Source organism: Uranotaenia lowii, chromosome 3 (genome assembly GCF_029784155.1).
Source record: "Uranotaenia lowii strain MFRU-FL chromosome 3, ASM2978415v1, whole genome shotgun sequence".
NCBI classification, from domain to species: Eukaryota; Metazoa; Arthropoda; class Insecta; order Diptera; family Culicidae; genus Uranotaenia; species Uranotaenia lowii.
The window spans coordinates 248,214,526-248,226,957 of NC_073693.1; the positions used below are offsets into that span (position 1 = coordinate 248,214,526).

Genomic DNA, 12,432 nt, shown 5'->3' on the forward strand with positions numbered 1-12,432 from the left:
AGTATTCTTTGAAGTGTTTTCTATCCGAAGTATTGATTGGTTTTGCCAACAAATAATTTATATGATTGTTTTTATGAAAACAAGTTTCAAACTTTACAAGCGTTTTTCTCGGTTTGCAGTTTTTACACATGGGACTCATATGCGAATAGGGGCAGAATAGTGGGAGGTCTATTCGCGCTAATGCGCTCAAAGGCAATACTCATTAACGAGACCACTTTCAGCAAAACCTCTCATCCTTACGACTCGACGCCTGAACGCCTCTTATCATAAAGACTCGGGGTTGACCACACAAACCTCTCCGCCAGGCAGAGAGGTGTGTGTGAGTCTTTATGATAAGGGGTCGGGTCTCGAGTCATAAGAGGAGGAATCAGGCCCCTTATCAACAAGAGGAGGGGTACAAGTGGTCACCTCGAGTCATTACGAGGAGAGGCCAGATTTCAAGTCGTTAGAGGAGACATCGGGCCTTGAATCGTGCAGAGGAGAGGTAAACCTCGAGTCGATGCGAGGAGGGGTCGGATCTCAAGTCATTAGAGAAGAGATCAGGCCTCAAGTCGCAAAGAGGAGAGGTTTGTGTGAGAATCTCGAGTCATTGCGAGGAGATGTCGGTTCTCAAGTCGTTAGAGGAGATTTCAGGCGTCGAGTCGTAAAGACGAGATGTTTGCTGAAAGTAGTCTCTTTAATAAGTATTGCCTTGGAGCACATTCGCGCGAATAGACCTCCCACTATTGAAGCATAGTGTACTAAACAGTTCGAGGTGGGAACCAGATCTGCGGCCCCAGGTGGAGTTTAGGGAGTAGGGGGTATACACGGAGTATATCATGAGTCTTCCCATTGTACCCATGGACCCTGAGTAGCAAACTGGGGGGACGCGGTGGCTCGCCGTGCCTTGGAATACAATCCGTAAACCGGGATCTACCACCTGTGGTTACCAACTAAAAACACCTGCGGTTACATAGTTGAGACGCAGGAGCACGTAGTGTTCAACTGTCCGAGGTTCTAAGGGGTACGCACGAACATGCTTGACGCATGTAGACTCAGCGCGATATCCGATTTCATCGTGTAAGTATATGTGAGTATGCCAATACTTGCCACGTGGTCAGCGATGGGTTCACCCGGGTCACCCAGAAAGCATCTGAGAAGAGTGCGTTGGAATCTAACGGTAAATCATACAAAGATAAGACTCTACCTTCTGTGTATGCCGTATGCGTAGCTGCTAGGTATGTTGCGAACCTTGTGTAGGATATCTCCATATCTCCGCGGAGTATCCAAGTAGAACTTCTTTAGAACGGAAGCTGCGGAAATAAGACAATACCTTCTCCGCAGTCAAATCCGTAATGGAACACCATTCCAGCCGCGGAACTCTCTCGGGTAGTGTGACTTCACGTCGACGGCAGGTGAGTCATTTGTGTCGGTGTAGGATGACGTCTTCTCCAGGGATCATTCGAGTACTTCCTGTGGAAACCCACGATTGGGCAATATGCGTATTAACGATCGCTGGTGGAACAAGCATTAACTATTGTAGAGTGTAGCCATGTCAGGACCTTACTGAGATAGCAAATAAACGATAACTCTATTCCACCACTGAAACCTGCATTGAATTTTTCATATTAACAGGTTATAGCCACACGTCTGGAAGGAACAAAAAGTTGGTGACAGAGGTACTCTCAAGTTCCAGACTTGGGGATAGCAAATGCGCCACCTTCCGGCACAGAGAAGGAAGCCAGTGGAAATACTTGCACCCAGTCAAGGGAAATCCATCAGCCAGAGGATGAGCTAACCAGCGCAGAGGCGAGTCAAAATGTAGGCGCAGCCTGTGCAGATGTACCAGCCTAAGCAGATTAGTACCTCTGCAGAGGAGGATCGCCAACGCAGAAGGCACGACATGCTCCAAGTCGGGAAGACGGTTTTCGAGAGAGTTACTCTGGGCGTGATCACGAGCTACGCTACAGTCAATAACGTAAGTTCATTTCTGAAGGCTGGGAGCAGGATTCTTGGGATTCGAATCCAAAACTGGCCAGCACAGAGGGCAAGCGGTTCAGTTTAACGATTAATTCGGAGAAGAGCTTTGTTGAAGCTGGCTACCGAGAGGGCTACTCTCATGGTGTAGTGCTACGCTGCGGTTAGCAGGCGTAAGCTCGCTTCCAGCTGTTTGAAAAGCGTTCTAATGCTGTGGAGAAAGGTTTGATGTGTGACGGTTAGATGCCATCAACATCTATCACAGCATGTCGCCGAGTTCAGAACCAAGCTTACTCCAAGAGTTCATCTTATGATATTCGGCTACGCTGCGGTTAGCATGCGTTTACTGATTTTCGATGGCTGAAAGAAGTTTTTGGTGTTGCGGGATGCTCGATCGTCGACGATGGTATTCAACATTCTCAATCTGCGAATTGAGGGGAGGTATTAACTATCGTTGGTGGAACAAGCAATCGCTAGTGTAGAGTGCAGTTATGTAAGGACCTTGCTTAGAATTCTAATAAACGATAACTCCATTCCACCATTGAAACCTGCGTTGAATAGCTCATTCCAACAGTACTGTAAAGTTCAGAACGTGTGCTGTGACAGGCACGTATCCAGGATAAACTGCTCTCGATTTGGCTCACGGACGGGCAAAGCAGTGAGGCCTTTGAGCCAAATAAGCGGAGCCAAGATCACAAGTCGTTAGAGGAGAGGTCTCTGGTCTCTAACAAGGGACTAAAATAGAGGAGGAGCACACTAGCGTAACCAAGCGAGAGTCAAGTTACGAGTAAAAGCTGAACCTCAAATCGTCAGAGGAGGGGTCCTTAGTATTGAATCGTAATAAAAGCTAGGGTTTATATGCTTGAGATCGACTTGAAACCAAGTATGCCAATGAGCACAGAAACGCGGACTTGGTCTCCCATCACGGGTGTTGCCTTAGTTGAAGGTCCGAATGGGAATTATGGCCAGAGGCCCCAGGTGGACTTTATGGCGTAGGGGAATTTAGTATCTTGAGTCGACCAATTGCACCCATGGACAAAGTGTAGCATATTTACTGGGGAGACGTGGTGATTCATCGTGCCTTGGAATACAATCCGTAAATGTGATTAACCCCCTGGGTTAATTTTTTATTTTTATTTAAAAAAAATGTGATTAACCCCCTGGGTTAATAACATATTAAAAAAAAGAACACCATAATTGAAGAATGATGCACGCATAACAACTGGAACGGTGTTTGTTAGAATAAACGGTACTGTTAACTGGCAGAACTTCGATTACCCAGATAAAATTCGATTAGTATTTATTGAGCCATTCCTTAAAATTACCAAACGAACTAAAATTTGTAACGGCACTATCAATAAGGCCTAAATACAAATAAAATTGTAGCTACCCAGTATTCAGATTCCAAAACCCTTCGTTACCTTCAACCACCCAACTTAATAGGCATGTTGTCGTTTAAAAAATTTAATCTTCAAAAACATGCAGCATGGATTGAAAATTACCTCGAAAATTCCACGTAATCACTCCGGATAAAAAAAGCAAAAATAATTAAGCGAACACTGTGCCAACGTGAAAATCGTCAAGAGAACTGCTGCTGGGTAAGGCGAGCGAAGCGAACGATCGAATATCACGGATGGTGAAATTAAGTGATGTTCTGGTCAAGTGGTTTTTGGCCTCTCGTTCAAATCGAATCGTTTCGCCCTTTTTGCCGGGAAATGGAATTGCCTTCAGTAATCAACTTTTATTTACCATACCTGACTGCAACCCGAAACGATTTGCTTTCCTCCAGCCAGGCCCACCTACACGTTTCTACCTTGCTTCCTTGCTCGTCACCCGCCCACCTCCCTTAGACATCGTCAAGTATTTTAACTTTCGTTCGGTTGAGGAAGGGAAACGGTTGAAGCCAACAAAAAAAAAACCAAAGCAAAATGGACGAAACGGTATTTTCCGAATGCACACACACCCGGTACTGTTGCCGAAAAAAGCTAAAATGTATGTAATAAAACGGGCTCAAAATATCCTGAAGCCCTGTTTCGATGCATGAAGCTACGTTTTGCAAGAGCAGTTCAATCCTAATTGCTGTGAGCCACGACAGGGGGTGGCCCAACATACCATTCCTGATTTTATTCCTGACGAGACCGAGTGTTTTGGTGAAAAATCGAATCAGTACGTAGCCCAAACGCGTATTTACAGATTTTTATGATCTTGGGGTTGTCGAGCACCACCATTTAGGGCAGTGTTTGCAAAGGCATGAACTTGAGTGTGTTGCTGGATATTGTTTTTTTGATCCTATCCATTTCAAATATTGTATCTTAAGTGATTTTCAAAGGGAAGTAACGATATTTAAAAAAAAATCAATTTTAAGCTGAAATTAAAAAAAAAATAATTAAATTTAGTGGGTATCATATTCTGTGGAAATCTGTTGCTTGGTTTTAGGAATACTTCTCAATTAGTAGTGTTTTGGAAAAAAAACCACTTCAGTCCTAAAGTAGATCCAGAAACAGTTGGAAATCACCTAATCTACTACATGTGTATTCTACACTCCGTTTTGGTTTAATCTGACGTCGTGGTTTACGCGAAATCGATGATGAAGTGATTAATAAGCCTGTTTTGTACTAAAGAAGTTAAATCCACAAAACTCGACTTTACTACTTACAAAAATTAAAAAAGGGAAGTTCCAAAAACAGGTAGAGTCTTCAAAAATTACTGATTACAAAGAAAAGTAAGTTCACAGTAAATATGTAAGGGAGATCATGACCAAGATTTTCTGTCGCATTACTTCTTGTAAGATCGCTACCTCAAAAGTCACTTGGGAGCCTTGTACAAAACTGGAGGTTTTTTTTTCATAACACCATTACGTATAAACGGAAATAAATCGAATTTCGGTATCCGAGTTTTTTGGGCTAAGGATGGTTTGTAGAATATTTGCCAGACCCTCACATTCAATGAAAGGGCTCTCATACAAAATAAACACAAAATATGAGTCAACGTGGAAAATTTGAAGGTGGTTTCAATGCAAATAGATTTAAAATCATGACTAAGCACAATAACACGATAAATCATACAGAACGCCCCCTTTTGAAATGAGAGGCTCCCTTACAAAATTCATAGAACAAACTACAGAACTCGTTCAATTTTTTTTGTAATATTTTTTAAATTAGGTACACATACAAGTTTAGACATTGATATAATTTATTTTATTAAATGGCCCATACCACTCATAAAACACGAGTCTTACAAAAAATTTAATATGTAATTTGACATAACTTGAACAATTCTTAGGTAATATTTATTGAATTTGATACTCCACCATGTTTTAATGCAAAACTGAGGTTTATTTTGATGAATGAACTCTTCCAAATTTATAGCTAAGGGGGCAAAGGGTGTCTCATAAATAGTTTTTCTGAAAGAAGTGGAAAATTACTTTGTGACACCATCCTGTATAACCAGAATGACATGAATTAGGATATCTAAGAGTTTTGTCAGAGGGATATTTAATTTAAATATACATATATGAGTGTTGTGTTAACAAATTATCACCGCTGGTTTTTATGACTTTAATTGAATGATTAATGGCATTTCGGTGAACTATACATTCTAATAGGAAGAATATCAATTGAAAGTTATGAAAATTATAGACAGATAGATTAGATTAGGAAGTTCGAAAGGTGTTGAAAATGAGCCAAGAGCGAGATAGACAATAATACGGTGTGGGCAAATGGTCTTGTGCGGCAAAAAGTTATCTCAAATCACGCTCTTAGCTCATTTTCAACACCTTTCATGCTTCCTAATCTAATCTATCCGTCTATAATTTTCATTACTTTCATTTGATATTCTTCCTATAAGAATGAATAGTTCACCGAAATGCCATTTATCATTCAATTAAAATATATAAGCGTTGCCCTAAACTCCACCTGGTCTGAAGCCCCAGGTGGAGTTTAGGGCGTATGATTAAATTAAGGTTGCCAGATTGCCCGGTTTAACCGAGTTTGCCCGGATATTTGTATGTATGTATGTATGTATGTAGATAATCCACCATGGGTGCACGGATTCACCGCAGTTTCGCCAACGTATGCGCTAACTTTCATTCTTTAGATTATAAGTTCGGCCAATCTTCAATGCAAATTAGCACATACCCGACACCATGGCTTCGTGTGAACTGTCATGTAATGAATGGATTTCGTGTATGTGTATGTCTTATTTGTAGAACGAGCAAACAGTTTCGCAACCGTATAAAATTCATAACATTCTCAGTGCTATGAATCTTCGACAGGTATTCCGCATGCGTGTAGATACCTGCCCAGCTGGCAACTGATTGAACGTTCTTATATCATATAATCAATAAATGAAATAGATATACAACAGAGTAATCTCACCTTTATACCCAACTTACCTCAAGACACACTAAGCTTACCTTTAGCTGTAACCGACCTTAATCAGTATCATAGCCATATTTATTTCCATCTGATCTAAAATAAAATTTTTTTGAAGTATTAAAAAATTGCGAAGCAAAATATTTGAAACAAAATATCGAAAATGATAGACTCATTTTAAATACCAAAAACTAAGAACAGTAAACATGACCAATGACCACGTCCTACTAATAATAATTCAAGGAAATTGTATTGTTAAAATAAATGAATAAAAAAAAAACTCGATAATAAATGTTCACATTGGCGATGTACATGCTGTAGGGAATAAATAATTAAATTACATGGAACTCATACGTTAATTGCGATAGAAATAAATAGTTAACAGTGAAATTCGAGGAAAGAGAATCTGCAAAATTTTTTAGTATACTAATAACTGAAACTGTAAATTCCATGAATATCTGAAAATAAAAGAATCCGGTGCTGAGCTGTGTATTTCAGGCGATGTCAAGTCGATAGCTGGAAATTGAGTAAATCACCATATATCATCATGAAAAAATAAAAAAAAATAAAAAAAAAATTCAACAACAAGCCATACAAAACCATGAGCGGCTCGAACTCACATCGGGGGGAATCAAATTGGCGTCCCAGTTTGTTTGCAAAATGAAGATCCTTATCGATGTTCCTAAAATATTGTAAGTAAAACAAACTAAATTTGCCACTGCATCTAGAAAAGCCCAGTGTGGACTTGAATCGATCGTTTTAAAGCAATACTTAATTAGATGTGTACATAAAACAATTGGAATGAGAAATGCCTTACCATAAAAAAAAACTTTACTACAAGGTTATGACATAAATCTTATTATTTTTAGAACACAAATATTCAAACTTTAAACAAACACTACAAGAATCCATTTAACGTAAAACTGTTGGTATTTGGTGAATGGCTAGATAAACGAATGATTAAGTTTTCAAAACATACGGTTTAAATATCAAATTATTTTAAAATGATAACAAATATATCACTTTTTATATAATAAGAACCTAACAACGATAGTAAATACGCACATCGATGACTTTAAATTTTTGTTAAAAAAAATCGTTCGTTTGAAGAGACTGTGGAATGAAATTAAAAACTGTACATTGTACACATGATATAATTAACTTATTTGGTACAATTTATTTTCATTTTTCTTCTTCAACTGACCAATGGAAACTCAACAGTAACAGGGTCACCCATCATCCCCTAGCCGCTCTCACCTCCTAGTCAACACTGATTAAACTAATAATGAAAATAACAATAAAGAACCTAAAGAATGATATCAGCAAAATAAGACAGATGTCATGCTGCAAAACAAAATAATATTTTAATATGATGTTTTCATGTTTTGATAAATTCATGATAAAAACAATTTCATCTGGCTTCTCTGTTTTAACAAAGAACAATACCTGCACTAAAGACCTTTATACCTCTGGTTACTCATTAGTTATTTAGAATCTAGGAATCATTTATTCTTAACTAATTGTAGATTTAAGAATGTCTGAAAACAATATTCAATTATGAAATAAGCATTTATGTTTTTGTTTTCAATGAGAAACAGGGTTATGGTTGACGTCAATAGCTGAAAGGAAATGTGTTATTATTTGAATGAATGAATGCAACATATTATTGAATATGTTCCTCTTGCTTGCATTTCAATAGTGCTAATAGAATTTTGATCTACTCGTGACAAAATAAACTTTACAGCACTAATTCATCAAAGATAAAAAAACCAAAAAAAAAATGTAAATCCCTGAAAATTTTATCAAATGCATTCGTTCTAGAATTGTTTGTATCTGCAAGTGCAATGAATAACATGAAATAAGTAATATATAGTAATACCTATTATTGATATGATAAAATATAATATGAAAATAATGTAATATAAATACAATATCATAAAAATATACTATAATTAAGAGCATGAATCAAATGATAAACCAAATAGAAGAATAACATTTTTTAAAGGATACGACATGGAACAGTGAGGACAATTATTTTACTTAATTAACTTTACTTAATAATTCGATTGGAATTCGTTGATGCTGTCGAAAAATAGATTTAACAATCGATTAAACATGTCTTATAAAATCAAGGTTTTCAAAATGAAATGTTAAAGAAAGTATAAACAAAGTCCTAGCTATCATCCCTGTTTTATCAATTTATTTATTTTTTACCAATTTCATGATGTTGATCTTTTGTATAAAAATGATTTTTAACCGTTTCGTTCGTTTTATCCAATTAGTTAATGTAGGACTCTAATAATAGTATTTAAAAATTTTTTTGGTACAAACCTCTAATTATTATTTGTTTTCATCGTTTCGTGGTTCAACACTCCTTATCCTTTTTGTTGAAAGTTTTAAATACTTCATCTTGAATATAAATCCTGAAATGCTGATACTGATAGACAGTTTTAATGATAATTAAACGATGATTAATTCCGAAAACTTGTCTGAAGCGCATGATACAAAAATGTGTTTTTTTAATTATAAGATCTGTAAATCTTTGCGATGCTAGTTGAAAAAAAAGTTCTGAAAGAGTGAACTAGAAATCAATGATTGATGAAATACTTTTAATATGCGGCGTCGAATTAGTTAAACAACGTTAAGTTTGTTTTCATAAAATCTTAAAAGTAATCAATTTAATTTCAAGTAAAAATTAATATATTATGCTAGTAAAAATAAAGTATTAAAAAAATCTTAAAAAATTCATAGAAAATTGTACTTAGCTTTCTGTTTCAGCCCATAGTCGGTCGGTTGAAGTCATGGAAAAACACATATTCTACTTTTTTATCCGAAATAAAGAAACGCTAACGCTAGCTAAGACACCCACTTTCTCACTACCGCCATCTCCATTCATTTCTGAGCTATCACAAAACGTCAAAATGTTATAGCGTCGCCGAAATGAAATTGAAAAATAACATTTTAAAATCACTAAAATGCATCGATCACACGGTATGATTATCATAACTTAATAACGAAAACAACAAAGAACATTACACTAATAGATTGAACAAAAAAAAATATATTTAAACGCCACTAAATACTGCTGGAATTCACTTTGAGATTTCGTCGAAAAGGATCGCGTTTGTCACTCACGAGATGATGTCTTGAACCAGACCGAGTTTGCCCGGATATTTGATACAAAATTTAAGAACAGTCCGGTCCGGCCCAGTTGCCCGGATTTTGCCCGGATTTTTTTCACTTTATTTGGCGAATAATAAAAGAAATCAATTGTGTTGTAATTTTTTTGCCTTTCTTACAGAAAGGTATAGTTATCGGTCGATTTGGGAGATCCTTAATTTTGGGTCTTAGATATACCTTTATAGGTACCTATCGAATCAGCTCGACGAGTTCTGTCGATGTCAGTGTATTTGTATGTATTGGTGTGATTTTTTTATAAACTTTGTCACTACGTTTTTGCGAAACTGGGAAGTACAATAAAAATGATTTTTGTCTTAAAAAATTTGTTTTTTTTTCCTCTTCAATGTATAAAAGAAAGAAAAAAAAAACAAAATAGTTTGAAAAATAAATTTTCATAGTAATTATCATCAAATCATCACTCCAAAAAACGTGTCAATTTGGCTGGCTAGCCACAACCAGCAATCACTAAAATCAAGATTATCGTATAAATGACGTCAAATTATAGATGACGTCATAGACACGATGGGCGCGCTCACTACCTTACACAAACGATGAAGTCAGGAACGACACCTTTCCCTCCCACTCAGAATTGCTGACTTATAAGCAACTGAGTGGGAGGAAAACAATGCTTTTGGAAGCCCAAATAATTTTATAAATTGTTTATGGTTCAGCTTTACGCCGAACCATTCCAAAAAATTTGGAGCCAAGCACCAAATACTTAAATTTAATTATGGTTTTCACCAAGGGGTACAACCCCGAATTCAGAAGAATCAGTCATGAGTACTTGTGGCCAACATCGCTTGGTACGAAAGCGATTGTTACTTCGATGTTTCGCTAAACGCTATACTCGCAAGCAAAGGTTGCTCTGTGAAGGAGATAACGACGAAGGGACGCGTGCGGGCGGACGAAGCAAACCATCTCAATTTCTCTCACACGCTTACTTTCAATTAACCATTTTATAGCAATATTGTCAATTTTGATTTTTTTTTATTTAATATAATAAAAAAAATCAAATAATGAGATTTTGCATTGTTCTTTCAGTTCCAGTAACCGGTACAAAACATTGTTGTTGATTGCACCACGCATCATATTCATCATAAAATTATGATTATCTGCGGTAACTCAACATACTTAAGTAGTTTTCTTAGAAATACATTTTTCTTCTCTCCCTAGAATGAGCAATTTGCTCAAATTTTTGTATATACCGTGCATATCGAGCTTTATTCGAGACGATTATTGAAACATTTTTTCTTACTAAATTTTATTTTCATGTTTTTTTTTTTCGAACGCATTAAGACCGGAACAAAATTGAAATTCTTTATCTGTCACCCCCTTCAGTTTTCCCGAAAATCCCGAAGAGGGGAATAAATAAAGTGAATCGTATTGGAGTGAAAAAATTGAAAAATTCTTCGAAAATTAAAACAGTTGAAAGAGAGCAAGTCAAACTGTAGAAGATGAGAATTGTATCCCCTTGGGTAATGGAGATATTTTTTCAAATTTACAATCCCAAATAACCTAATTTTTAAATTTGGATCAATATAGATGGTACGCAAATACATGCAAGCTGTTGTTCAATTTATTCCTATTTGTTAACTTTTTGATTTTTCTTAATTATCTCCCCTAGTAAATATGTTTCAACTCCAAGTGACAACAACAGGATTTCAAATTTGTTTCTGCCTAATTGGACTAAAATTTCGCTTCAAATATACACGGACAAAACCAAACTACCCACTGAACTACGCACTACTGGGTTGAAGCCATTTAAGTCCCAAGTACGTAGTTTTTGGTGGGTAGTTTTGATCTACTTGGAGGTTTTTAGCAAAGTACCCAGTGGGTGGGTTCTATATTTTTTCCAGTGTCCGACATTTTTTTCTCAACTTAGCAGACGCGTGTGTTCATTTGCTGCAAACTCTCGGGCACAGCTTACCGGATGTTAAAAATATTTAGTCCTTGCACAGGAAGAAACCACTAGACAGAGCTTCCGGTAAGTTTACTTTAACTTTTTTGCACTAAACAGAAAACACCGGATTTGCCTCCTAATTGATTGCGTTTGCAGGTTCTGGTTCAAAGTTCCAGCAATCACCTGAAAAAAGCGGAAAACATTCCAGTATCTGTCGGATCTTGTGATAAGACGGGAAACGAACGCTTCGGATGCTTTGGTAAGCTATTTTTGTTAATAACAGAGTGATGGTTTACCATCAATTGTTTTCTAGAAATTGGTTTTCTAAAATTTAGAGGATAACTCAGAATTTTTTCACTGAGCGAACCACTAAAAATTGTTTTTTTTTTCATTTACAGAAACAGACAAACTTCCAGAATTGCTTCGAAGGGCTTTGGCAGCTCGGTACATAATTATCTCACTGCTCTGGTCTAAGAAGAACTGCGTTCTGGTCTTTCCGGTGGTCATGAGCCAACATTATCGGGCAGTTTCATTTTTGACTACATTAAAAATTCTTCCTGAAGACTTCTTCCTGAAATCCTATGAGGATTTAAGAAATCTACTTGGTTAGTATTTCTTTAAAAAAATCTTTTGGTTTGATATGCATAGTTTCTAGTTTAATTAATATTCCGATTTTATCAATTTTCAGCACCAATAATTATGGCATTCTGCATAGCAAGCTGCCTGACGAATTGGTTTATGATTCAACATTACGGAAGTTTCCTACGTTTCCTCGATCAACGAGTAGAAAACTGTATCCGACATGTGAACTACATTCAATCAGCATCCTAAAAACACCCTCGGACGGACCTCAGCGACTTCAACATGCTAGAGGATAACATTTTGATCCTATGAATCATCTATATAGCTTTAGTTGTAGTACATTCTGAAATTTAGAGTTTTGAAATGCTTGTCTATCAGAAAGACATAAAAACACTCAATTGCCAACTCCGCTGGCTTAACATATTTTGATTTTTTTCATGA

General features: G+C 36.7%; 1 protein-coding gene across 1 annotated transcript in view; it reads right to left on the minus strand.

Moving 5' to 3' along the window:
* Positions 1 to 12,432, minus strand: part of LOC129758344 (protein amalgam-like) — a 654,575-nt gene that overhangs the window by 360,602 nt on the left and 281,541 nt on the right. The gene's annotated exons all lie outside the window — the stretch shown is intronic.